General features: G+C 41.3%; 1 long non-coding RNA gene across 2 annotated transcripts; it reads right to left on the bottom strand.

The window, feature by feature from the left end:
• Positions 1–7,830: 7,830 nt before the first annotated feature.
• On the bottom strand, positions 7,831–25,476 carry LOC133771536 (uncharacterized). Of its 2 annotated transcripts, XR_009867586.1 has the most exons (5): positions 25,236–25,476; positions 20,052–20,238; positions 19,075–19,136; positions 16,413–16,555; positions 7,831–9,747 (listed from the first exon to the last, which is right to left on the bottom strand). It is a non-coding gene; the product is annotated as an uncharacterized LOC133771536 (long non-coding RNA). The 2 variants fall into 2 exon arrangements; XR_009867585.1 differs by lacking the exon at positions 16,413–16,555 and having other exon boundaries at positions 7,831–9,731.
• Between the last annotated feature and the right edge of the window lie 295 nt (positions 25,477–25,771).

Raw genomic sequence — 25,771 nt, 5'->3', positions numbered from 1 at the left:
AGGTTAGCTCAATACTAGCTACTTTATCATGTGTGGCTGAGATTGGAAATCCCTTTGAACATTTTTGTAAACAGAAATTTTCCCTTATGTAATATTTGGCACACCAGTGATATAGTTCATTGTGAATGCATGATTACTTTCAAAATCATGTTTTTGAAATAATGGAATGATTTCCTTAACATCCCTCAATGTTGACCAATTCATTGTTTTTAGTATACAGTCATGTGTCATTTAGTGACAAGGATGTGATCTGATTAATGTGACATTAGGCAATTTCATCATTCTGCAAATATCATAGAGTGAGCTTATACAAACTAAGATGAATGCAACATCACAAGGTGGCATAATCTTGAGGGACCGCCATCACATATGCAGTCTGTCTTTGATGCAAACATTCTTATGCCGTGCAGGACTGTAATTATGAACTCACAGATTCAAACATATTTGCTGTGCTTTCAATTATTGTAGATATTATTCTTAATGAGCCTCAAATTTTCCAGCCTGACCCCTGGAAGCTTCTTGAAATTAGTCCCTGAGTCCTTTTAACAGGACCCCTGTGTGTCTTTGTTATCTTCTTTGTTACATATATGACAACACACACCAGGCTCATCCTGTGCCTATTTCCACCAAGACATGGAATCATCCATTCATTCAAGGAACTCAAGGTAGAAAACAAGAGACAATCAAGGGTTAGCTATGTCTGAGGCTTCTGACATTTTTCAGTTAAAGCAAGATGTTGAAGAGTCTAACCAGTCTCCCTTTGCTTAATGGCATCCTCCCCTGGCTACCTAACATACTAAGAGCCCATAATAGTTCTTTGCCTATCTGTTGCTTAGTAACTTGCAGTCCTGTAATAGGTGCTTTTACAAATATGTATCTAAACAAACAAACAAATAAATATGAGTTGTCTTTCTGGAGTCCCTGATGAAACTAGACAGAACCAGCTGCTGCCCACCTTGTTAACTGGAGCCTGTGCTGGTCAGTTCAGACTGCATACAGAGTTACCTTGTGGTTTATCATAATGTTAAAGAACACAACTCCACTGACATTTCAGGAGCCATCTTTCAACATAAGAAGTATGCCAAGACAGAATTCATCAAGGGGCATGCTCAAAAGACTTTCTCCACCCCTCTTCTCTTCTATCATGTTCTATCGTTTTGTTTTATCCAGTTCTGCCCCAATTACCCAAACCTTGATCTGTAGGGGGAGATTGACTTGGGCCTTGTTGTGACCTGTGTCTTGCTCCTACAGTCCTGTAGTAATAATGTTATGTTCTTGTTCCCAAAAGATGAACCCAGTGTTGTGTTTTTAACAGTAATAATGTGTGTGGGAGTTGTGGTGGGGGGGTGGTCTGTCCAATACAGGATATGTAAAAAAGTACTTTAAGAAGTATGCTTGGCTGGCAGAAAGTATTGTAGGCTTCTTGGAGGAAATAATCCTTGAGCCTTCTTGTGGGTGTCTATTCACGGTGGAACTATTGCCAGCATAGGAAACAAAGATGTTTAAAGGAGCAGAATGGGACAGGCATTTGGTGCACTGCTTAAGAAACTCCTCAGGACATCTGCACTCCATATCAGAGTGTGTGGGTTTCCCACCTGGTTCTGCTCCTGATTCCAGCTTCTTGCTAATGAACACCCTGATAGGCAGCAGATGATGGCTCGATCACTTGGATCTCTGAAACTCACATGGGAGATCTAGATTCCGGACTCCTGGCTTTGGCCTGGCCCAGACTCGGCTGCAGTGATACATGGGGAGTGAACCAGCAGATGGAAGATCTCTGTGTCTTTCTCTTCTTTCTGCCTTTGAGACAAATTTAAAAGTGGGGGTTGGGAGAGCGGGAAGAATGGGAGATAATGCTGAAATATGGCTAAATCAAACGGGCTTTTATACAATAATGAGTTTGTGCTATCAGAAAGGATAACAAAAACACTTTGGGTGAATGAAGTTAGGGCAAAAGACATTTGATTAGATGACTATAACCAGAAAAATTTCAGTAGTTAGGTATGAGAGATTACAGGAACAAGGACTAGTTAAGGGTTCTTCTGATTTTAATAACTGAATGAATAACAGTGCGGAATTGGGTAGAAGTCAGCAGGCATTGGGCAATTGTAAATCTGATGGGTTTGGTATTTATCTCTACTAATATATCTATATTGTGCCAGCGTCATGGCTCAATAGGCTAATCCTCCGCCTGCGGTGCCAGCACCCCGGGTTCTAGTCCCGGTCAGGGCGCTGGATTCTGTCCCAGTTGCTCCTCTTGCAATCCAGCTCTCTGCTGTGGCCCGGGAGTGCAGTGGAAGATGGCCCAGGTGCTTGGGCCCTATACCCGCTTGGGAGACCAGGAGGAAGCACCTGACTCCTGGCTTCGGATCAGCGCGGTGCATTGGCCGCATCGGCCATTGCGGGGTGAACCCACAGAAAAAGGAAGACCTTTCTCTGTCTCTCTCACTGTCCACTCTGCCTGTCATATATATATACATATATATAGTGTGAGAGAGTACCTCTCATAGTATTTTTTAACTTTAGACATCTCTTGGAATAACCTTTCCACGTCTCATAGATAACCAAATGTATTCCCATGTTTTTATTAGGAAGCATTTGTCTTATCTTGCTGCCCTCTCGGCTGTTTACTTGGTCAGAAAGCTTTCATGTTTTCTTGAATAATGTTATGTAGCCGGTGGATATTTTTATAATGAACAACCACACACGGGGCTTTTTCACATAGAGATAATATTAGTCTCTTCACGAAAGCATCATTACACAAAAACAGGCCAGACCGAGACTCAGAAGAATATGCCTTGCTGGCATATGAAAGAGGTTCAGTACTTGCAATCTGATTTACAGTTTAAAGGAGGAGTTAACTGAAAAGCTGTGACAGGCAAGGGCAATATGGAGACAGGCAGGATGAAATCAGAAGAGAAAATGCGCAGGACAGGGGGTAGGCATTTGGCCCTCAGTAAGATACCTGTGTCCCATATGGGAGGCCTGGTTTTGACACCCACCTCTGGCTCCTCACTCCATCTTCGAGCTAATGTGGGGCTCCAGAGGCAGTGGTGAGGACTCAAGTAATTGCATTTCTGCTGCCCATGTGAGAGAGCTGTATTAAGTTCAGCCTTGGACCAGCCATGGCTCTTTCCAGCATTTGGGGGGTTAAATGGACAGGAGCTTTGTTTCTTTGCTTCGCAAATAGCTAAATGAAAATCTTAAAAAAACAGAAAGAAAAATGCACAGTTTAGGAGGTTGTCACATACATTTTTGGCTTGCTTAAGAGCCTGACAAATTAATTTGTTTTCAAGCACCTTGTTGTTTCATTTATTATTTTAAAACTGACATCTTTCACACTTTGCAAGTACAGATGTTCAGAAGGATATGGATTTTCATCTTTTTAATTTAATCAAGCTTCCTGTGACTTCAGGAGCTGGAAGCCATGATGGAGAGTCCAGCATAGCACACCACTGCAGCGTCTCTCACTGCGTCTTTCTGCCTTGGTATCTGCTCTCACCACCTCACTCCTGAGCCACTGAAGTAGTAGCTTTCTGTCCATGTGTCCTTAGTCCCATTCTTCTTTCTGATTCATGTCAAACACTGCCAGGCAGAACTTCAGAAGACATTCATCCAGTCTCAACAACAACATGGATGTTCTCTGAGCCTCCTTCTATCTACAACCAGATTTCTAGCTTCTGTTTTTAACCTGTGCTTAATATTTAACTATGTGCTTAATATTTTTGGAAATTTCTCTCCAAAAGGCTTGCATAAAGTCCAGACATTCTACCATACCAATTAAAGCCTTCCATGATCTGGTGGCAAATCTACCAGCAGTCACTCTTCCCTTCAGCCATTGTGAGCTACTCCATGTTCCTTGCTCATATCACTTCACTTTCATGTGCACCTGCTGCCCATTGATAGGGCACAAGGTACCATGAGAGTGTGCAAAGACTTTCAAATAAATGAATGAATCACTTGTGCATCATCCATTCACTTATTTAGTTCCTCCTGAATCTCTGCTTACCTAAATTCTACGCTTACTTTAAGGCTCAGATCAAATACCACATCTTCCATAATACTTTTTCAGGCTCTTTCATACAAAAGAACCATGTATTCTGATTTCCCATAATACTGTATTTATGTCTACTTTGTCATGCTTATTTTCTTCTAGAAATTATTTTTTCTATTCCCTGTAAACTCTGAAATGAAGTCCATACAAAATTTATTTTTTAAGTTCCCTACACCCTAAACTCATGGTACTTGGCAAATAGTAAGTACTTAGTAAATGTTCCTTGGGCCCATTAATTAATAATCCTTAAAGAACTCGGAAATGTATTGTGGTTTGAATATTTGTCCCCTGCAAAACTCATGTTGAAAATTAATTGTCATTGTAACAATAATAAAAGGTGAAATATTTAATAAGCAACTAGGCTGTGAGGGCTCAATGCTCATGGGTAGGATTGATACTCTAATAAAAGTATGGCCCCCTCTGCTCTATTTCTCTTCCTCTAATCCTTTGCCATGAGACAATGCTGTCAACTTGATACTGGATTTCCCAGTCTCTGTTCCCAGCCTGTAGCAGATGCTGGGAGAAATGCAAGATGAACCATTATTCCCACTCCTTATTTTCGCTAGTATTTATCAGCAAGTGCAGCACTGAAATGGCCATAGAACCAAGACAGCAGGCATACAAAGATTAGCTCTGTCAGCAGATATACATTCTTGGGCAAGATACTTGACCTTTCTTAACCTCAATTTCTTATTCTAAAAGGCTGCATATGATAATACTGATACCTACCTCAATGAAATAAAGTGAGGAACTCTTTAATTTCCATGTACTCGTCAATGTTGTTACATGAATCTATTCAAGTTGGTATGGCTCAGGTTTCACTTATCCTTTAATAGACATTTGAGAGTCTACATCCACTGTGTACCAGACAGTGTGCAGCAAGCCAGTCACACCATCAACACCTTCACTAGAATGTCCAATTTCATTCAAATATCAAAGTGCATACTGAATATCTAAGAACATTTATAAATCAAAACATCTGGATTTTGATGTGGTGTTAAATAGGAGATTATGAGCTTTCAGTAAGGGAGGAGGAATGAGAGGTTCGAGCTATCTTAAGGAACTCATGTGCTACCATTTTCAGTATTCCTTTAGTCCAGGAGATTATTTTTCTATGTGAAGCACGGATAAGTATGGATTCCTTATCTTCTGACATCAGTTTAATTTATTTCTTGTAAAGTAACAAGAGGACAAGCAAATCTGAGATCTTTCATTGATATTTTTTAATTTTAAGTCTCAATTATTAAAGTGTAAGATGACTTTTGCCATTTGGTTTCTTATTAGCAGAGAATGTTGAGAGATTTGAAAGATGGCATGCCAGTTTGATTTGAGCTGTGCTGTGAAGGCTAGGGTCTCTCACTCTGGAAGAGAGTTTGAGATAACGATATGGACATGCTATCCAGAATTAATAAGTACTATTTGTGTTTGGATTGGTTTATCAAATTGCTAAAGCCAAAGACCAGAGAGATTTTGATACCTCCTAAAATTTTTTTAAATTTGCTCCCATTAAAAATTACTATATGTGTAATAGACAATAAAATGTGTGATTACAACATGTGGAATAAATGACATTTGACTGTAGTGGTTTCATTATAAGCATACGGCACAAGAGAAATCTGGTGTTTTAATTCTGAAAGAAAATTTCATGAATATTTAGAAAACTATTGTTTTCATTTCAAGTGCAAGTATTTTGTAAGTGAATAAAGCAGGGTTTTGTTTTTCAATAAAACCCTTGCTGAAGCCTTCTTTATTAATATATAGAGATGTAGAAATTGGCTGGATTGGTTACAATAACAGATCCTTTTACTATTTGAAAAGAAAAATATTACATAATAGCACTTTGATTTCTTTTTTTAATTATTTTTTTATTTGAAAGTCAGAGTTATACAGAGAGAGAAGGAGAAACAGAGAGACAGAGAGAGAAGGTCTTCCAACCACTGGTTCACTCCCCAAATGGCTGCAATGGCTGGAGCTGTGATGACCCGAAGCCAGGAGCCAGGAGCTTCTTCCGGGTCTCCCATGTGGGTGCAGGGGCCCAAGACTTGGGCCATCTTCTACTGCTTTCTCAGGCCATAGCAGAGAGCAGGATCAGAACTAGAGTAGCTGGGACATGAACCAGTGCCCATATGGGATGCTGGCACTGCAGGTGGTGGCTTTACCCACTACGCCACAGACCTGGCCCCAGCACATTGATTTTTAAAGACTTCAAAAAATGAACACCTTCAAGATGTCTTTTCTCAGCCCATGAAAGAATTTCAGGCATGGAAAGCCAAGACATAGTGGCAAAAATATGCTCTGCGTGAAGGATTTTTATGTGAGATCCCAGTAGAAAGAAGAGGGCATTAAAGAAGGAGGTACTTTTCTCTGAAGGGAAGGGAGAACTTCCACTTTGCATAGAGCTCTAATTACCGACTCAAAAGGCTTCCATAGCCTTGGCAGCTCATGTCAAGAGCCTTGGGTGGTCACTGACGTCAAAAATAAGTGTTAATTGTTAAATCAACAACAGGAGTCACTGTGCACTTACTCTCCATGTAGGACCTCTGTCCTTAATGAGTTGTACTATGAGAAATAACTGTAAAACTTGCTTTCAATCTGTACTTTATACCTGGTGTGTGTGTGTGTGGGGGGGTGGGTGGGTGGGTGCAAACTGTTGAAATCTTTACTTAGTATAGAGTTGGTCTTCTGTATATAAAGTTAATTAAAAATGAAACTTAATGAAGAATGGGATGGGAGAGGGAAAAGGAGGTGGGATGGGAGTGAGGGTGGGAGTGGGGGGAAGAACCACTGTATTCCTAAAAGCTGTACATATGAACTTTGCATTCATTAAATAAAAGCCTTCTAAAAAAAAAAAAACATGTCTTTTCTCATGAAAAGGCCCTTATATGACAGGTTCCTGAAAACTAGCAACTCTCATTCTACTTTCCTAAACAAGTGTGATTATAATAAACTTTTCACTGAGGGATGAGCTACCTGTCTCAGGTGGAAGGATCTTGAGCAATTTAAGCCATTGCTTCCTTATGTAAGACAGAATATGCTCAGTTATTAAATCCACAAGAATATGTACACAGAACCTTTGTTAGAGACACTGTGAGTGCTTGCTTATCATCGAATATTTGCCACAAGTCCATGGGGTGAATGCTACCAAGTTATTTCCTTTGAGTAAAAGCTATTCACCAAATAGGGAAATCACAGCTATCATGTTTAACAGTATAGGAGTATGCTGGAAAGGAACAAGGCCTCCAGTTCACATATCACGCCATTTCTTTGTGTAGATGACCTTGGGGAAAACTAGTTATGGAAAATATAGATAGTAATCAAGGTAGATAGGGATAGCAGAGTGTTTGCTTCTTGCTGCTCACATTGGCTAAGACACTTAGGAAGATTTTCCCTGGGCACATGAATCAGTTTAATAATGATTGCTGCCAGTTGGTGGCTAGACATCAGACTGCCAGCCTACTCAACAGTGTTACCATCTGCTATTTGGATTCACAGTGTGTTGCTGCTGTGCGCCATCTCATTAAGAACAGGACCCTTGTGAGCCATACACAGTAGCTTATTCAAGTGAGCTGAAGCAAACTCCTCCCCAAGCCAAATTTGTGGAGGCTGCATGCATCTCATCTTATTTGGAAATTGCTCTATGCTGATCATGCAGTCTGATAGTCCATTGTCTCTGATCATTTATGTGTTAGTCTCTCAAGCAAGCCCTTATTTGAAAGTAGTACAAAATACAAATGTAATTATTTCAAAAACTTGTAAAAAATACTCATTCTCGGTTTTTTATTTTAATAAAGCCACATCTTGAAACAGTATTAGTCACTGGTTTGCCAAACACAAATATTTTAATAAATTAAGTGAATTATAATCCCCTGGACATTTTTGGGGGTAAATCTTTCAGTTTCAAGGATTTTTTTGTTTTGTGGAATTGCTGTGGCATAGCTTTTATTTCTTGGATATAAACTTTCAACTCTTTTCCTACAATACCTCCAATAACCACTGGTCACTTTAGAGATTTAGATATTTTTACAGAGAACAGAAAATTTATTTGCAAATGTCAGATGAAGGTTCTTCAAAAAGCTCATGGAAAGATAGAATGAAAGTTTATTCAGGTGCGAAAACAACCACATTGAAAACCATGCATTAATTTTTCATAGTATTCCTTTCCATGAATTTTTTGAAGATATCTCATATATTATTTATATCTTATCCATCCACCTCAACAGATAATGGGTTCTGGAATACTTTGAACATCAGAGTGTTATGTTTCAAAATTGGGCTGATTTCAAATTTCAAAGAAATTCATGGGTAAGGGTTCAAGTCTCAGGAATTCCTCCACCCATTTCCCACACAAGAGTTTACCAAGTCCTCACAACTGTGCTTCCTGGCAGCCAGAGTGTATGTTTCTTAAAACCTGTGTGTGTCAGATACCCTATGAGGAAAGACTTTTGTGGGCAGTCAGAATCAGGGAGTTGAGTGTCTCAGACTGGTTCTCCAGGATAGAGAATTCTGAGACTAAGATAAAGTTGAAGTCACAAGACATTCGTTAAGAAGCACCCTTTGCATAAATACTTGCAGCAAAGAGGAGAAAAAGCAGGATTAGGTAGATGAAGGAGCTGAGTTGTAACGCAGGTTCAACAGCAGCCTTGGCCATCACCACAGAGGGCTCTGGAGTTGGAATGGCTTTCAGGTGGGAAAAGAGCAACTTTGCCTCTCTGCATTGATCAGTCCTTGGAGACTGGCCACCCCAGGAAGGAGTCTGACCTTAGGTGCAGTGGTTCTGTGCAGCTGGGGCAATTCCCAAAGAAAGCAGACAGCTGCAGGCTGCCTGCAGACAACACACCCAGTGAATGGGGAGCAAGTCCCTCTTTGAGCAGGATCTGGGTTGTACATCATGTTACCACATGGGACAGATAGAAGCATCTCTTTTGGAGAGTTGCATTAAACATTCATAAACAAATATTCACGTTTGAGCATCTGGCACTGAAGAAGCATTCTAATTTTGTTTCTCTCCTAACATCAATTCCTATCCTAAGAAAACAGTACTCAACAGAACATAATTTGACAAATATCTCCCTAATTGTGTGGTGCCTTGCGGGCTGTGTTAAGAGAACTCCATACAGATGCTTTGCTCAAGGCTAATCTACCCTTCAACATCAGTCTGTCAGTCCTGCCTGGTAACTTTGGCATTGCTTTATTCATTACAGGCTTGCCAGTCACATACTCAGGTGTGTGCAAAATGGCTTTAGCTTTTTTTAAAATTAATTAATTAATTTATTCAAAAGTAAGAGTTACAGTGAGAGAGGACAGACGGGGAGGGAGGGAGAGACAGGTCTTCCTTCTGCTGGTTCACTTCCCAAATGGCTGCAATGGCCGGAGCTGTGCTGATCCAAAGCCAGGAGCCAGGAGCTTCTTCCAGGTCTCCCACGTGGGTACAGGGGCCCAAGGACTTGGGCCATCTTCTACTGCTTTCCCAGGCCATAGAAGAGAGCTGGATCAGAAGTGCAGCAGCTGGGACTAGAACCGGTGCCCATTTGGGATGCTGGTGCTTTAGGCCAGGGCTTTAACCTGCTGTACTACAGTGCTGGCCCCATGGCATCTGAATCTTGAGGGATGTCAATCGAGAACTGGTATCAACACTGTCCTTTCTGCTCGCCACTGATATCACTCTCCATGTGTACATCTGATGAAATCCAGGACTGGGGAGGGCCACGGGAAGGAGGGAGGTTGGGGGAGAAGCCACAACAATACAAAAATTGCACTTTGTAAATTCACATTTATGAAATAAAAAATAAAAAAAATAGAGAATAACATTAAAAAAAAGAATTAAAGTGATAATAGGGATAGTATTAAGCATTAAGGTGATCATATATATAGGATTAAGTGTTTGGTAGTAACATATAGAATTAAAAATGGGTTAATGCTCCACAATGGGAAGAAATCCATACAGAAAACTCATAGAAAGACAATCACTTAAAGTAGAATTCTGACCTCAGAATCAGCCCTTAAGGCATTCTGTTCTGGATGAAAATCCCATGAGAGCATTTCAGGCATGGAAATCCAAGACACTGTGGCAAAGTGTCCTACATGGAAAACCTCTGTGAGCAAGACCCCAGGGGAAAGAAGTGGTCATCAAAGTAGGAGGTACTTTTCTCTAAAGGGAGGAGAGAACTTCCACTGTTCTTATGGCCTTATCTAAATGTTGAAGAAGTTTGTGGATTCAAAAGGCTTCCAGAGCCTAGGCAGCTCATGTCAAGAGCCTTGTGTGATTACTGATATAATACATAACAGTGTTAATTGTTAAAATAACAATAGGAGTCACTGTACACTAACTTCCTATGCAGGACCTCTGTCCTCAAAGAGTTGTATTATTAGAGTTAATAATAAAACTTGTTATCAAAAATCTACTTTGTATTAGTGTATTAAGTGGAGGATATTCTTATGTCTCATAGTTTTATATATGCCTAAGTGACCAACTCCATTGCTTGTTTCCATAGATGCTTCTTTGATTATTGATAAAACTTGTTCTCAAAGGAAAAAAAAGTATATTATTGCAAAAATTAGAAGAAAAATAAGAAAGGAAACAGGATGAAGGTTGAGAGAGAGGGAGGGAGGGAGAATGGGGTGGGAAGCGTCATTATGTACTTAAAACTGTATGTATGAGATACATGAAATTTGTTCCATTATATAAATAAAAAATTTTAAATTTAAAAAATAAAAAAAAAGAAAGAAAAAAAAGAAATCCAGGACCAAAGAGTCTACCCGGTACCTCTGCCAAGAGATCCTCAGGTCTGTCAGCTGTTGGCCTCATTTCTCTGAGTTCTCAACTAAACTAAGAACTACATTCTATGCATCTCCTGGTCTGTTGCTGTGGAATCGTTCTGAGAGGAGCCTGGTGGGGGCAAGAGGCGCGGAGTCACCACACAGACACTGGGAGTCGGGTGAAAGTGGGCCAGAGGCAAGCAGCCCGCAGACTCATTTATTTCAGTTGGTACAGCAGATATATAGCCGAGGCAGCCAATCCAATCAAGGGGCAGTTTATGCCCTAACCAATCACTGCCTGTTGCCAGGCAGGCTCTTTTGCCAGGTGGATTCCAAAGCCATTTTGAGTAACTGACATTCACTTGCCAGCGACCACCTTGGCATAGCCTTCTTATTCCACCACACTGGTCCCCAAATTATTATGAATTAGTGTAGGATTCATCTGCCCAGGCACTAAATGCAGGTGTTTTTACCCCATACTGCCAAAGCCAACTCTATAGAACTTTCTCAGGGTCTGAGATCAGGCACAGCTTCTCAATTCTTAGACTAGGTACATTTTTCATTATGTGTTCTGGAAGTTCTCTCATGCTGTTAGAATATTGAGCCCCTTTTCAGAAGCCCTTGCAGGTCATTAACTTTCCAGTGTTCTCTGTGAGTATGATTTATATTTTTCTGATTTAATACTAAGATTTTTGTCTTCCTCTAATTAAGTTTGCAGGAAGTAGAACATGGAGAGAACTGGCTAACCATGGATTATTCCAACTCTAAATTGGACACCATGATTTTGGTCCTTGGAAACTTAAAACCAGTACCTGATTTTCTTTCTTTCTTTCTTTCTTTCTTTCTTTCTTTCTTTCTTTCTTTCTTTCTTTCTTTCTTTCTTTCTTTTTTAAAGATTTATTTATTTATTTGAAAGTCAGAGTTACACAGAGAGAGGAGAGGCAGAGAGAAAGAGAGAGGTCTTCCATGCGATGGTTCACTCCCCAATTAGCTGCAATGGCCGGAGCTGTTGGAGAGAGATACCTTATTGATTAAATCACCTCTTAACAGCCATACTTCTTATATTTTATCACAAGGCATGAATTTTGGGGGATAGTTTTTAGTTTTTTTCTACCAACAGGTTTAAAACATATGATACACAGATTCAGGTCACACAAATTAAAATGTATCTTTGATTGATTTTAGCAGCTTAAATTTATGGACAATCTTATCTATAAGCCATTTAAAATAAAACTCTTAATAAAATTTCCCCATGTGGACACACAATATGTACACACATATAACATAGCATAGTAGACCAATATAGCAATTTTAATAATAGCTTTTAAAATCTTTAACTCTTTTTGTAGATTGCCAATTGATTTGAATTGCTTTTTGTTTTTAGTAACCTCAGTTAACCATACTTTCTATCAGTTGGTACTGTTAATACATTATTGGCTTATAGATAAGATTGTTCATAAATTTAAGCTGCTAAAATCAATCAAAGATACATTTTAATTTGTGTGACCTGAATCTGTGTATCATATGTTTTAAACTTGTTGGTAGAAAGAAACTAAAAACATTTTATATGGTTGTGCTTAAGTTTACTGGTTAAACAAACTACACCATGTTAGATATTTCAGAGGTGTTTTCAAATACATGATTCTTAAATTTATAGAAGGCATTGGACCTTCTGGTAAATGTTTTCTTAAGTTGTTATCTAATGGTTGAAACGGTTTGCTAAGTATTCATGTGATATTGCTATTGTCAGCAAGCGATCTAGGACTTGCTCCCTCATTTCTCTATTCTAAGCCCAACTTGTTCTTTCATTTCTCTATTCTCTTCAAGGTAGGAAACTAATTCTATTATGAAGGAATCTGTAGGACTCACAATTTAATCTTTAGACCTTATAAAAGAGATGGCTAACATTTTTTCTGTAATAGCATAGCCAAAATAAGAACTTAAATAATAATTTCATAGCTAGATTCACTTCGCCATCAGCGAAGTAAGCAGTAAATAGAAAAAACCTCCCTTTCAGACCAAAGGGAAAGAAAGTTTTAAAGTGAGAATATAATTTTCCTCATGGGCATTGTCTACCTTAGAAAAACTACTACAGAACATGCCTGTGACTATAGACTTGTAGTTCAGGCCACCGAAGATTAGAGATGGGACTTGGGCACTCTCTTGACTTGCATCCTCTGGTCTGCTTTAACACAAACCAGGAGGAAAAGAAAGCTAGGCATCAGAAGCAATGGGTGGCAGGCCTATTAATGGCTGATCTGTACAGTGATCTGCCCTCAAGGAGACCCAACAGGCCAGTCCACTGCAGTGGCTTTCAATGTGGTAAGCCTGGGCTTCAGCAGAAGTCAGCTTGTGAAGAGCCCTGGCAGCTCTGCCAAGAGTTGGATCACTGGAAATGGACCTGCCCTGGAGTCGAAGGATGCCCAGGTCAGAGCCACAGATCTTATTGGCTCTAAGCTGAAAAGCCCTTCACTCAGCCCAACTTCCAAAGTGACCACTGCAGCTGAGGGGATGGTCAAGTAGGGTCAGCAACATTGCAGGCAGAACTGTAAATTTCTTGTTAGAGATGCCCCCTGCCTTTACCTGGCCAGCTCTCCTCCCAGGCCAGCCAAGTAATGAAAGTCAACAGAGTGCCTTCCCCTAGGAGGTTCACACCTCCCTTAGGATATACCCCATGTGAAGAGATAGATAGGTCTGGGCCTCTTAACTTACAAGGCCTAAAGCCCACCAGATTATTATCAAGCCCCTTCTGTGAGGTTCTATTTGCCTCTCAGTAAGAAAACTTAATTGTAGCTTAGACAGCACCTTTCTTAGCTCCTCTAATAATGACTCTGTCCTTTGTTCTAGACCCTGTCTAGCGCACTTGGGCCTCATTCCTTTGTAATCATAACCTCTACCACCAATGGCTCTACTCCCAACCTGTGTGTACTGATGGTCCTCTTCCCCACTTAATGCTGTATAATTGTTCAAACCTGGTAAATGCCACTCTTAGGATCATTGGTTACTATCCTCACTCTGTCTTTTATGACCTTGTCTAAATATGATCAGAGTCGGCGAACTTGGAAGGCTTCCATATCCTTGGCAACTCATGACGACAGCCTAGGGTGGTTACTGGTGCCATAAACTAGAGTGTCAATTTGTTGGGTCAACAACAGGAGCCACTGTGCACTTGCTCCTCATGTGGGATCTCTGTCCTTAATGTGCTGTACATTTTGATTTAATACTATAACTAGTACTCAAACAGTATGTTTCACTTTGTGTTTCTATGTGGGTGCAAACTGTTGAAATCTTTATACTAAATTGATCTTCTGTATATAAAGAGAATTGAAAATGAATCTTGATGCAAATGGAAGGGGAGAGGGAGTGGGAGAGGGGAGGGTTGCGGGTGGGAGGGAAGTTATGGGAGGGGGAAGCCATTGTAATCCATAAGCTGTACACTGGAAATTTATATTCATTAAATAAAGTTAAAAAAATAAATGTATAATAATAAATGTGTGCTTAATAAATATACAATAATAAATGAGCTTAATAAATATATAATAATAAAAATATATATATGTATAAATGGATAACAGACTTTCATGTACATAAAGGAGTATTAGTTCCTAGGAGGTAGATCCTTATCTAAAAAGTGCTTTTGGCAAGACGTCTCTAATTTAGGATTGATTTTGGTAAGCAAAACCAGAATCTATGAGCTGTGGAGCACAGTACTCAGGGCAATGTCATGCAAGCTGTTAAGTACCTGGGCATAAAATGGAGAAAAGCCATAACTTAAAATGCTCCATGTTGAGGGAGGTGAGCTCACCTAAGGAATTTATCTTTCTAGCCTGGCCAAATAGCTCATCTAATGCAAGAAGGCAGGACCTTGGAAATCGCAGACATTGTTCTGGGCTTCAGTTGCTTTGTCTGTGCTTCCTGGTTGCTTGTGTATTTGAGATTAGTAAAACTTTACAAATGATTGTAATCTTTTATTCCTGTGAGTCCCTGAGTCTGATTTGACAATCTTTTATATCGTCTCCAACATTTTTAGTGTCAAAGTTATCTCTGCCACCTAAAGAAATTATGAAGCACTTTTATTTTCCTACAAGAAAAAAATGTGTAAATTTGGTATTTTTTTCTTCTTCAGTGTTTGGAAGAATTTCCCAAAGAACTTATATGGGCCTGAAGGGAGCACTTTAGGGAAAGCTTTCACTTTTCCTGGGTACAAGATTTTACCAAGGGCCCTCTTCAACAGGGCAACAGGAACTTTGCCAGGAAGCCAACAAAAGTTTAAACCCAGCATAACTTTCACAAAAAAGTGAGAGTCTGATAAGGGAAGCAAAAGATTATGCACTGATGGGGTCAGCGCTGTGGTACAGTGGGTTAATCCCCTGGCCTGAAGCGCTGACATCCCATATGCTTGCTGGTTTGAGACCCGGCTGCTCCACTTCTCATCCAGCTCTCTGCTATGGCCTGGGAAAGCAGTAGAAGATGGCCTAAGTCCTTGGGCCCCTGCACCCGTGTAGGAGACCCAGGAGAAGCTCTTGGCTCCTGGCTTCGGATAAGCGCAGCTCCGGCCATTGCAGCTAATTGGGGAGTGAATCATTGGATGGAAGACCTCTCTCTCTCTCTCTGCCTCTCCTCTCTCTGCGTGACTCTGACTTTCAAATGAATAAATAAATAAATCTTTAAAGGAAAAAAAAAAAGGATTATGCACCGAAGGAGCTCTAAGAGTGAGCATGCTTTGGTAGGGACTGGAATATAAGACTAGAAATTTATTTATTTATTTAGGGGCATTTAGCAGCACTCAGTATTTTATCATCTGCTATGGACTGACTATCCCCCAAAATTCATGCCTTGTGATAAAATATAAGAAGTATGGCTGTTAAGAGGTGATTTAATCAATAAGGTATCTCTCTCCAACAGCCTCCCCCCCCACCCCTGCATTGGATGATCAACCTTAGAAAAGGGCTGAGGGAACCAGCTGGCCTCCTTGGCCTCTCTGTTCTTTCCACTATGTGAAACCACAGCATTCATCCCCTCTGGAGATTACAGCAACAAGGTGTCACTGGGAAGCAGTGACCAAGCCCTCACCAGACACTGAACTTGCTGGTGCCTTGATCTTGGACTTTCTGGACTCCAGACCTTGTGAGAAAAAAAACCTGTTCTTTATGAATTACCCAGTCGTAGGTATTTTGTTACAGCTGCACAGATGACAGGAAGCAGAGAAAGCCCAAAGCCTGGAGATAGGATGATCACCATGGAGCAAAGTGGGAATACCAAAGTTGTTTTGGTGAATAGCAGAAGGAACAGAGACTGAGCGAGATGGTCATACGGCAACAGATGTTTTATGAGGCTAGAAAATCCATATGGTTTTAGTCCAAGCAAGGTGCAAAAGCTACACAATTAATACACAATAAACTAATGCCACCAAAAATGTGCTGAGAGGACACCAGTACCACTTACAATGGTGGCTGCATTTTTAGAACAAGACTGAGGCTAAGTGAAGCAGGTATAGAGCTGAGCTTGTTAATAGCACCAGGGGTGATGGATTCTTAAGTAGGAGAGAGCCCTGAAGGGCTGGTGCTTAACTACTCAAAGCTCAGAGGCTGTAATTACTTACCATTTGGTGAAACTAGAGGAGGAGCTAAGGGGACTTGACTCACAGGTTGTTTGGGAGATTGATTAAGTGAAGAGAATACCCCTACAGACAAAATGGATGGGCAAGGAACAAGAATTCTCCTTAACTTCTATAATTAAGCAAGCCTAGAATGGAACAGAAAGAGGTTGAGGGTGCTAGCCCAATAAAGTAAAACCATCCCTTATTAATTTCCCAGACCTGAGGCAGTTTTCAGATAAGGAACCCACAGGTGAGTGTTGGCAGGGTCCCCAGAAAGGACACTGTTGTACAACGGCATGAGTATTTAATGCGATGACTTCTCAAGTTCTTCTCCAAATGGATTTATGGCTACTTAACCAAGTGAGTATACACTGGTACAGGAGACGATCCAGAAATTTCTAGGATTATTTGGCACAGGATCCAAGCTGACAGAGGCACCTAGTCATCTTCCTAGCAGACAGGTTCGAACAGAGCCATGCAGCACAAAGGGGAGGACTGAGCTAGTAACGAAAATGGACCACTTGGATCTTGTGCCGAGGGGAGCTCAATCGAGGGCCCTAGCTACTGCTCTGACTCTGTTCATACTTCCATGCCAAGGCTGCATTTCCTATGGGTGGTTCCTATCAGAACAACAATGGAAAGCAGCTGGTATACTCATGCCAGCAACTTTGGCTTGACAGTTCATCAGTTGACCTTAAACTTTATTATACTATGCTATAGGCTAAGTCTTTTGGTACTTACCCTCTCTTACTAATTTATTAGTAACGGTTCTCAAGAGACAGAACCAACAGTATCATCCAGCAATATACCACCTATCTATCCCATTTATTATAAGGAATTGGCTCACACCATTATGGAGACTGAGAAGACCCATGAGCTGCTGTTTAAAGGCCTGACAGTTGGGAGCACTGACAGTGTCAGTCCCAGTCTTGGAACACAACAATTCTACAGTGAGAATTAAGCCTTCCGCCAACTTTTTGTTTTATTTGGGACCTCAACATATCAGATGATGTCCACTCATGTTGGGACTCTCAATCTACTTTACTCAGTCCATCAATTCAAATGCTAATCTCACCAGAAAACACCCTGAAACAGCCAGAAATAATGTTTGGACAAATACAGGTTGACATAAATAAGAGTTAAACATCACACCCTCACCGGATTCAGGCATGTTATATAGTCTGAGTAGTCTATCTCATGTTGCTTACTCTGCCTTTCAGCATTCAGAAGCATTTCGCCAAAAATCTGTTAAAAATAATCCCATCTTTGCACGTGCTTCTCGGAGGTTGCCAAATAACAAATTTGGGCATTGTTCTGGCAGGTAGTTAGTTGTGGGTCAGCTTTGTTTTACTTTGACCAATTTTAGGCTTGTTTTGAGAGGAGTGAAGTAAGAGGGGACAAGTGGTGTCATTTTTAATCAGGCTAGTCTGGTCCTACCTATGTAACATTTCTGAGATCTTTCACGCATACATGGAGTTCTCAGTAATGAAATGGTTTCCAGTGTCATGTTAGTTTTGAGAATTGTTAAGGTTAGTGTTCAGCAATGGGATCTTTGTGGATTTCTGCAGCTTTTTCTCTGGAGTCTTTCCTTCTCACTGATCTTTGTGTTGGCTCTTGAGAGATTACATGAGTTTTGAGATGTGTGTATATGAGGGTATTTCAAAACTTTTGTGGGAAATGGAATTAAAAGAGAAGTTTATTTTGGTGAAAAAAAATTTTAAGATCCATGCATATGAGGGGTCTTCAAGAAGTTCAAGTTCATGGAAAACTTATATTACAAAGAAATCATGCATGGTTTTTAATTCCATTTTCCCATGAACTTGTTGAGGTACCCTCAGCACATGGCAGAAGCTAACACATATTGAGTTGAAGAACAAAGCCTTCATCTTATTGATGGCAAGAAGAGGAAGATGGTGACTATTTCTAGAAGATGGGGCCTCAAAGAGGAATCACTCAGTTTCCCCTGTATTCCAACCAATATCAATGCTAACCCTTCACATGATGGAAATTATCATAATTCTTTTTATCCTGTGCTTCTTCTAGTTTTCCCTTCATTACTTGGAAGCTTTTTTTTTTTTTTTAAACAGGCAGAGTGGACAGTGAAAGAGAGAGACAGAGAGAAAGGTCTTCCTTGGCCGTTGGTTCACCCTCCAATGGCTGCTGCGCTGATCCAAAGGCAGGAGCCAGGTGCTTCTCCTGGTCTCCCATGGGGTGCAGGGCCCAAGCACTTGGGCCTTCCTCCACTGCACTCCTGGGCCATAGCAGAGAGCTGGCCTGGAAGAGGGGCAACCGGGACAGAATCCGGCACCCAGACCAGGACTAGAACCCGGTGTGCCGGCACCACTAGGCAGAGGATTAGCCTATTGAGCCACGGCGCTGGCTCGGAAGCTTTCTGTCACTAGTGCTATTTGACAGAAGAAAACAGCATCTTAGGAAAAGTTAAGGACATTGATTTATAAAGCTCACAAAGACACAAGAAATGATTAAATTTTATTTTTTAACTTTTCTCCAAATAACTCATGATTGTTTCTGAAATTATGTAAGATAAGAAGATACACAATCCTTTCCCAGTGGTCAAATTTTTCAAGTAAAATGTTAAACAAAATTCAAGTTGCACTGTCACTTCCTCTTATAAGCATGACTCAAAACTGTTAGAAACACGTACCTTCCAAAACATTTAAGCTTCTTATTTAACTCTTCTGCTGGCCTTGTACTGGATGCCGAAAACTGGAGCATAGAAATAAGGGAGGAAACAGATTTAGACAAGCCTAATAGTGTATTCTGCAGGCTTATCAGATGCCTCTCGTGTGCTGTCTCATTTCAACCCGATTCCAGCCACAGCTCTGAAGAACAATTCTAGGAAGCTTTGACCCTGCTCTGGGCTGACAGTGCCTCACTTCAAGCATGCACCAAGAATCCAGTTTCCTGTCCCATGGCTTCTCTGGTGAAGAAGCAGTGTGTGACACCATGGTTCCAGCTGTGCTCTCCTGTCTCTGCAGCCCAGAGGGATGGGGGCCTCACGCCCCCTGGGAGCAACTTTCAGTACATATGAAATGATGCTGATAGATAAAAGCTTCTCCCCGCGACCCCTTAGCCAGGCAGTTCTGAGCAATGCTTAATAAGAATTATGAGAAGGTTCTACATTAAGTTAGCCTTAACAGTGGTGGACCACTTGTTAACACTACCTTATTTTGCTTGAGCTTTCTTTCTTTTTTTTTTTCCTTTTTATTTGAGAGGTAGAGTTACAGACAGAGGGAGAGACAGAGAGAGAGGTCTTCCATCCTCTGGCTCACTTTCTAAATGGCTACAATGGTCGGAGTTGTGCAGATATGAATGGACAGAGCTGTGCAGATCTGAAGCCAGGAGCCAGGGGTGGCTTCTGGGTCTCCACACTGGTGCAGGGGCCCAAATGCTTGGGCCATCTTCTACTGCTTTCCCAGGCCATAGCAGAGAGCTGCATCAGAAGAGGAGCAGCCAGGATTGGAACCAGCGCACATATGGGATGCCAGCATCATAGGTGGAGACTTAGCCCACTACACCACAGTGCTGGCCCCAGCCTGGGTTTTCTTTTGCTTTCTCTCCTGTTCATTCCCCCATCATCCCTGCTCCCTGGGATCAGATTATCAAATAGAAAGCATTTACCTTATTTCAACCTCTGCTTTCAAGAATAATCTAGATTAAAACAATAGCTAAATAGGTTGTTGTTAGGCGACACAAGGCAGGAACGTAATTTTTCCTTGCAGTGTAGATGTTACAAAGGAACACTCAGTTGGCAGCTCCTTCAGGTTTTCATCTTTGTTTTTGAAAGCTCCATCTCAAGTCTGACCACCTAGAGAAAAAAAACAATAAAAGCAAAAGCAGTTGGTACAGTTAGCACACAACTGAACAGACACCTTTCTTTGCCACGATGGAGCTAGGGCCTGTTTCTCTGTGCGGTGGTCCTTAGCAGTTTGATGAGATTCCCACTACAAACGGAAGAGCCCTCAATCTGCCTAATCAGGGGAAGGTTTTTGTTGCTTTGGAAACAAGCATATCACTCTGTAAAAAGTTGGATCTTTTCCTGCTATCATCCTTTCTGCTAGAAACTCAAACATAACTTAGCAATGCATAAATTACTGGAATACAATCAGGGCTTTCTTAATTCATGAAAAAATGAAAGAATGTCCTGAAATATAAAGGGAGTTATTAAGAATCAATTGAAGTTGCACAGATGCTGGCCCTGAGTAAAAAACATCAACAACTGTAATTTTTCAACTCATCTGAGGTTCTGAAGACACTACAGAGAAAAAAAACTCATTAGAATTCCTCTCTCATGGAATCTGTAATCTAGTAGAACCCGAGGTGAGACAATAAAACAATTAAATAATGAAAATACATTATATTTAAAATAAGGGCTATAGATAAAAATCAACCAGGGATGGTGTTAAGGGCCCAATTGCATTCTCCCCTACAAAGTCCATACAGTGCAGTCCTAACCCCACAGGATTTCATAAGGTAACTGTATTTGGAGAAAAGAGACTTTTAAGGAGGAAAGCTAAGGCCCTTAGTGTGGGCCTCAATCCAATGTAACTAATGTCCTTGTAAGTGGAATTCTGGACACACAAACAGGCACTAGGGACTCGTACGAAGGAAAAATCCCAGGAAGGCAGCCAAGTACAAGTCAAGGAGAGAGGTCTCAGGAGAAATCAAACCTGTTGACATCTTGGTCTTGAACTTCTAAAAGCCTCCAGAACTGAGAAAGCTAATTTCTGTTGCTTAAGACACCCAGTCTATGGCATTTTGCTGTGGTAGCCCTAGCAAAGGAGTTCAGATGGGGCGAGAATGTGCAAGTTTCTGTTGTTCTTCTTTAATCTACAAGCCTTCACTGAGAAAACTTCCATCTCATGTGGACATTCCTGGGAGGAGCACTCTGGAGCACAGAAGAGCAATCCCCAATGTCCTGAGAAGAAGGCCAGTGCTTCGAGACTCAGGAGCCTCGTCCCAGAAGATGAGGCTGGAAGGGGCATGGAAGGAGAACACCATGGCAGGTCCTGTGAGAGAGGGGCTCTCAGAGCAAGTGTGGCCATTTCCTGCATGGTGGGAGGCTCTGAAAAACTGCACCATTTTACCATGATGGGGATGGTGCTACTGGCTTTTAGTGGGTAGGCAACATTTAATTTTAAAGTATAGCAAGGGGCCGGCGCCGTGGCACACTAGGTTAATCCTTAGCCTGCAGCACCAGCATCCCATATGGGCACCCGGTTCTAGTCCCGGTTGTTCCTCTTCCAGTCCAGCTCTCTGCTGTGGCCCGGGAGGGCAGTGGATGGCCCAAGTGCTTGGGCCCTGCACCCGCATGGGAGACCAGGAAGAAGTACCTGGCTCCTGGCTTCGGATCGGCGCAGCTCTGGCCGTTGCAGCCATTTGGGGAGTGAACCAACGGAAGGAAGACCTTTCTCTCTCTCTCTCCCTCATTGTCTGTAACTCTACCTGTCAAATAAATAAATTAAAAAAAATAAAAAGGTATAGCTATGCTCAGGACAATCCCACCTAACACGATATTTTTCCACATTTTATGTGACTTTAAAAATGTCTGTGGATCACTCATATAGAACTTCATTTATGTTAACTTCTAAATTCCATTAATGGCAATCGATGATACTGGGATCAACTTCTCACTGAAAACAAGTAAACGTTCTAGATAAAATATATTTGATCAAACTTGGCAAGGTTTTGTAAATATTTTTCTGCCTCATATTCTCTCTTTACATTCTGGGAGCCCAGTTTCATGTATATTAGACTTACTGACACTATCACACAAATCACTGATGCTCTGTTTAGCTAAACTTATTGCTTCTCCGCATACATTAAATCTGGATGATTTCTAATGATTTTTCTTCAAATCTATTGATAATCCTATCAAATAATTTCAATTATGTATTTCAGCTGTAGGATTTCAATTTTATCCTCTTTATATTATTTATTTGGTGTTTCTATTGAAATTCTCTGTCTTTACTTATTATATCCACCCTTAATAAGATTCTTTAGCACATTTGGCAGTTATTTTACACTCCTTGTCTACTAATTCTAATATCTATAGATCTGTTTCTATGGATTTATGATAAAAGTGATTTTGTAGAATAATAAGAAAAAGCTAATTTTTTTTTTCCTCAAGAATGACACTGGTCAAGGGGATGCAATATGTGAAAAAAAAAATCAGTCCTTAATTAACATTACACTCCAAAATCAATTGTACATATTATTAGATGTAAGTGTTCAAAGAAAAGACAAGTTCCCAGATGGTAACACAGGAGAAAGTCATTGTGACCTTAGAGTAGGCAATAATTTTTTTTTTTTGACAGGCAGAGTGGATAGTGAGAGAGAGAGAGACAGAGAGAAAGGTCTTCCTTTTTGCTGTTGGTTCACTCTCCAATGGCTGCTGCGGCCGGCGCACCACGCTGATCTGAAGCCAGGAGCCAGGTGCTTCTCCTGGTCTCCTATGGGGTGCAGAGCCCAAGGACTTGGGCCATCCTCCACTGCCTTCCCGGGATAGAATCCCGTGCCCCAACCGGGACTAGAACCCGGTGTGCCGGTGCCGCAAGGTGGAGGATTAGCCTGTTAAGCCACGGCACCAGCCGACAATAATTTCTTACAGATCAGCAAAGGCAGTAATCATGGAAAAAGACTAGGGGTGGGGAGTGGATTGTGGTTGTAAAAGGCCCTTTATAAAGCCTTTTAAAAACAAATTTATAAAAGGAAAAAACAGCAGAAAAAGAATAATGTGTTTCAAAATGTCCCTAAAAGAGGAAAAAAAAAAAAAAGGAACAATGCCAACATTCTCAACAGTAAAGGGTTTTTTTTCTTATTTTTAATATAAAATACAAGCAAAAGACACGCAGTCATGGAGGAAGATCTGTAAATTTAACTTCAATAAAAACTAAAATTTACTTTTATCAAAATCTAATTACAAGATAGTTAAATGTGAACCATCTATTAGAAAAGGTGTTTGTATGCAGCGTTCAGAAAGAACAGAAAAAGATAAGTAATCCAATAGAAAAATGGGGTGAATATCTAAAAAGCTGTATTAAATGAGATATCCAACTGGCCAATAATAATAAGAAAAACACTCTTTATCATTAGTCATCATCATAGGACTGGAAATCAAGGCCACACAATCCCCAGTGTTGGTGAGGATGTGGGGCACTGAGTACACAACACTGCTGAGAGAGTAAATCTGTAAAACTTTTGGCAATCTAACTACCGATGACCACAGACATACTTATGTCCAAGCTACCCAATTTTATGGATATATCCCAACAGAATCTGCTTCTATGTGAGCAGGCAGGCAGACTAATGTTCACACGTCCATTATTTGTAATAGCCCCAAACCTGGAGATAATCTGAATGTTCATTATCAGTTTATGGGAACAATCACAAGATCTCATCCAGGATTCAATTTTTGTGAAATGTCCAGGACAGGCAAAACTGCAGAGACAGAAAGATTAGTGAAGGCTGATGCTGAAAAGGATAGGGATAGTGCTTGGAGGTTAGTACCTAAAAGGTCTAGAGTTGCTTTTCAGGTGGAGAATGTTCTAAATCGCATTTAGGGATGGTCGCCCATATCTGTATTTATACTCCAAAACACAAACGCTAATCTGTATACTTATAATTGAAAAATTGGAGATGTAAATTGTATCTAAAGCCATTATTAAGAAAAATAACAATATAAAGGAAAAACAGGGTATTTCCATACAACTAAGTGCCATACAACATAAAAGAGAAGAAAATAAGAAAAGACTTGGTACATGCAATAATATCGAGGAACTCAAATATAATATGGAGTGAACAAAACAAAATACTATTAAATACTCACTGAATAATTAATATGTCATTCAAGAACAGACAAAACTATATATCTGAGGATAAGGCAGTGGTTACATTTGGAGAGAGATTGCTCCTAATTCAGCAGGTGGATGAAGGAAGCTAGAAATAGTTTTATTTCTTGATATGGGTAGTGGCTGCCAAGGGTGTGTTTCTGTTTGAAAGTGTACTGATTGAAAGTATATATTGATAATTTGAACAGTTTTCTATACACAACACAAAACAAAAACCTAAGGCATTAAAAAAAAAAAAATCCTGTTGTTCAATACATTGCCCTATCAGTATGCATTGAAAAAAGGCCACCAAAAGAACACATAAATATTTTAAACAGTTATTTTATGTGGCTTGAGATCATGGAAAATTTGGAGTTTCCTACTTTTCAGTATTTTCTAAGTTACCACAGCGAACACACATTCCATTTATAAGCTTAAAAAAGCTTTTAAAATACAAACATCTGAGAGATATCGTGAATTTCCTTTTACACTAATCTATTCGGCATGTGGGGGCTCGGGCTGTTGCTCCCAGAGGGAAGCGAATGCCATTTTAGCCGCTGGTCCGGGCAGTCTGCTGACCGCTAAGCACTCACCACCAGCCCTGGCCACCGCCCCGGGAGGGAGAGCAAAGGAGCAGGTGCAGGTGGGGACTCAAGAGACCGCGAACTAAGCCCGGGCAGCTGACACCCAAGTTGGCTGTGGGTCGCGGTCTTCACGAAGCCGGGTCCCTACTGCAGACCTACGGCGGGACCTGGAAGGAGTGCCGGCTCCACTGCACGACGAGACTCCGATCCCTGTAACCTCCCCGTTCTCCTAAGAGTGCTTTGTACACTGATAGGAGTTTGTGAAACCAAAGACGCATACGCGACTGAGGGTTCTGACCTGCGAATCCTAAAACTGTTTGCTCTCTGGCAGAAACAGCCAACCCCTTAAGTGGAGGTTCCACACAGAAAAAGCTGAAACTTAAATTTTTTACCTGAGTATGCCCTCGCTGCAGGCTCCGGCCAGCCTCCTCAGGCGCGGGAAGCCGCGATCCACTCCACAAAGTGTAAAAATTCGCCTCTGAAGCACGCAGCCGGGAAGCAGGGCCTCAAAGGGGTTGAAGATGCCCACGGCAGCCCTCCGTGGTCCCGTCTTCCAAGCGAGAAAGCCGAGCTGGCGCTCCCGGAGCAGCCCACGGAGCCCGCAAGCCGCACCGCTGCCGAGCGATCCCCAGGGCGGGCTCAGGTTCTGGGGGAGCGCCGCGTGGGCGCGGCCGGCCTCCACCGCGCCTGCGCAGCGCCGCGCCCCGGCTCCGCCCCCCGCGCAGGCCCGGGGGTCTCCTCCCAGCTGGCGGGAGAGCGCGCGCCCGGCTGCTGGCTTCCCGGGAGAGGAGGAAGCCAGGCCGGAGCACACCCGGAGTGCTTTGAGAGTCGGTTGTAAACATCGTAAACCCTAACCTTTAAGTCTGGCCGACGGACGTGCCAAAGGCCATTTCTTATGATTTAGCTTAGTGCCTCGGTGTATTTAGTG

Source organism: Lepus europaeus, chromosome 2 (genome assembly GCF_033115175.1).
Source record: "Lepus europaeus isolate LE1 chromosome 2, mLepTim1.pri, whole genome shotgun sequence".
NCBI lineage: Eukaryota > Metazoa > Chordata > Mammalia > Lagomorpha > Leporidae > Lepus > Lepus europaeus.
The sequence above is the reverse complement of the archived record's forward strand: the minus strand, read 5'-3'. Positions and strand labels throughout refer to the sequence as shown.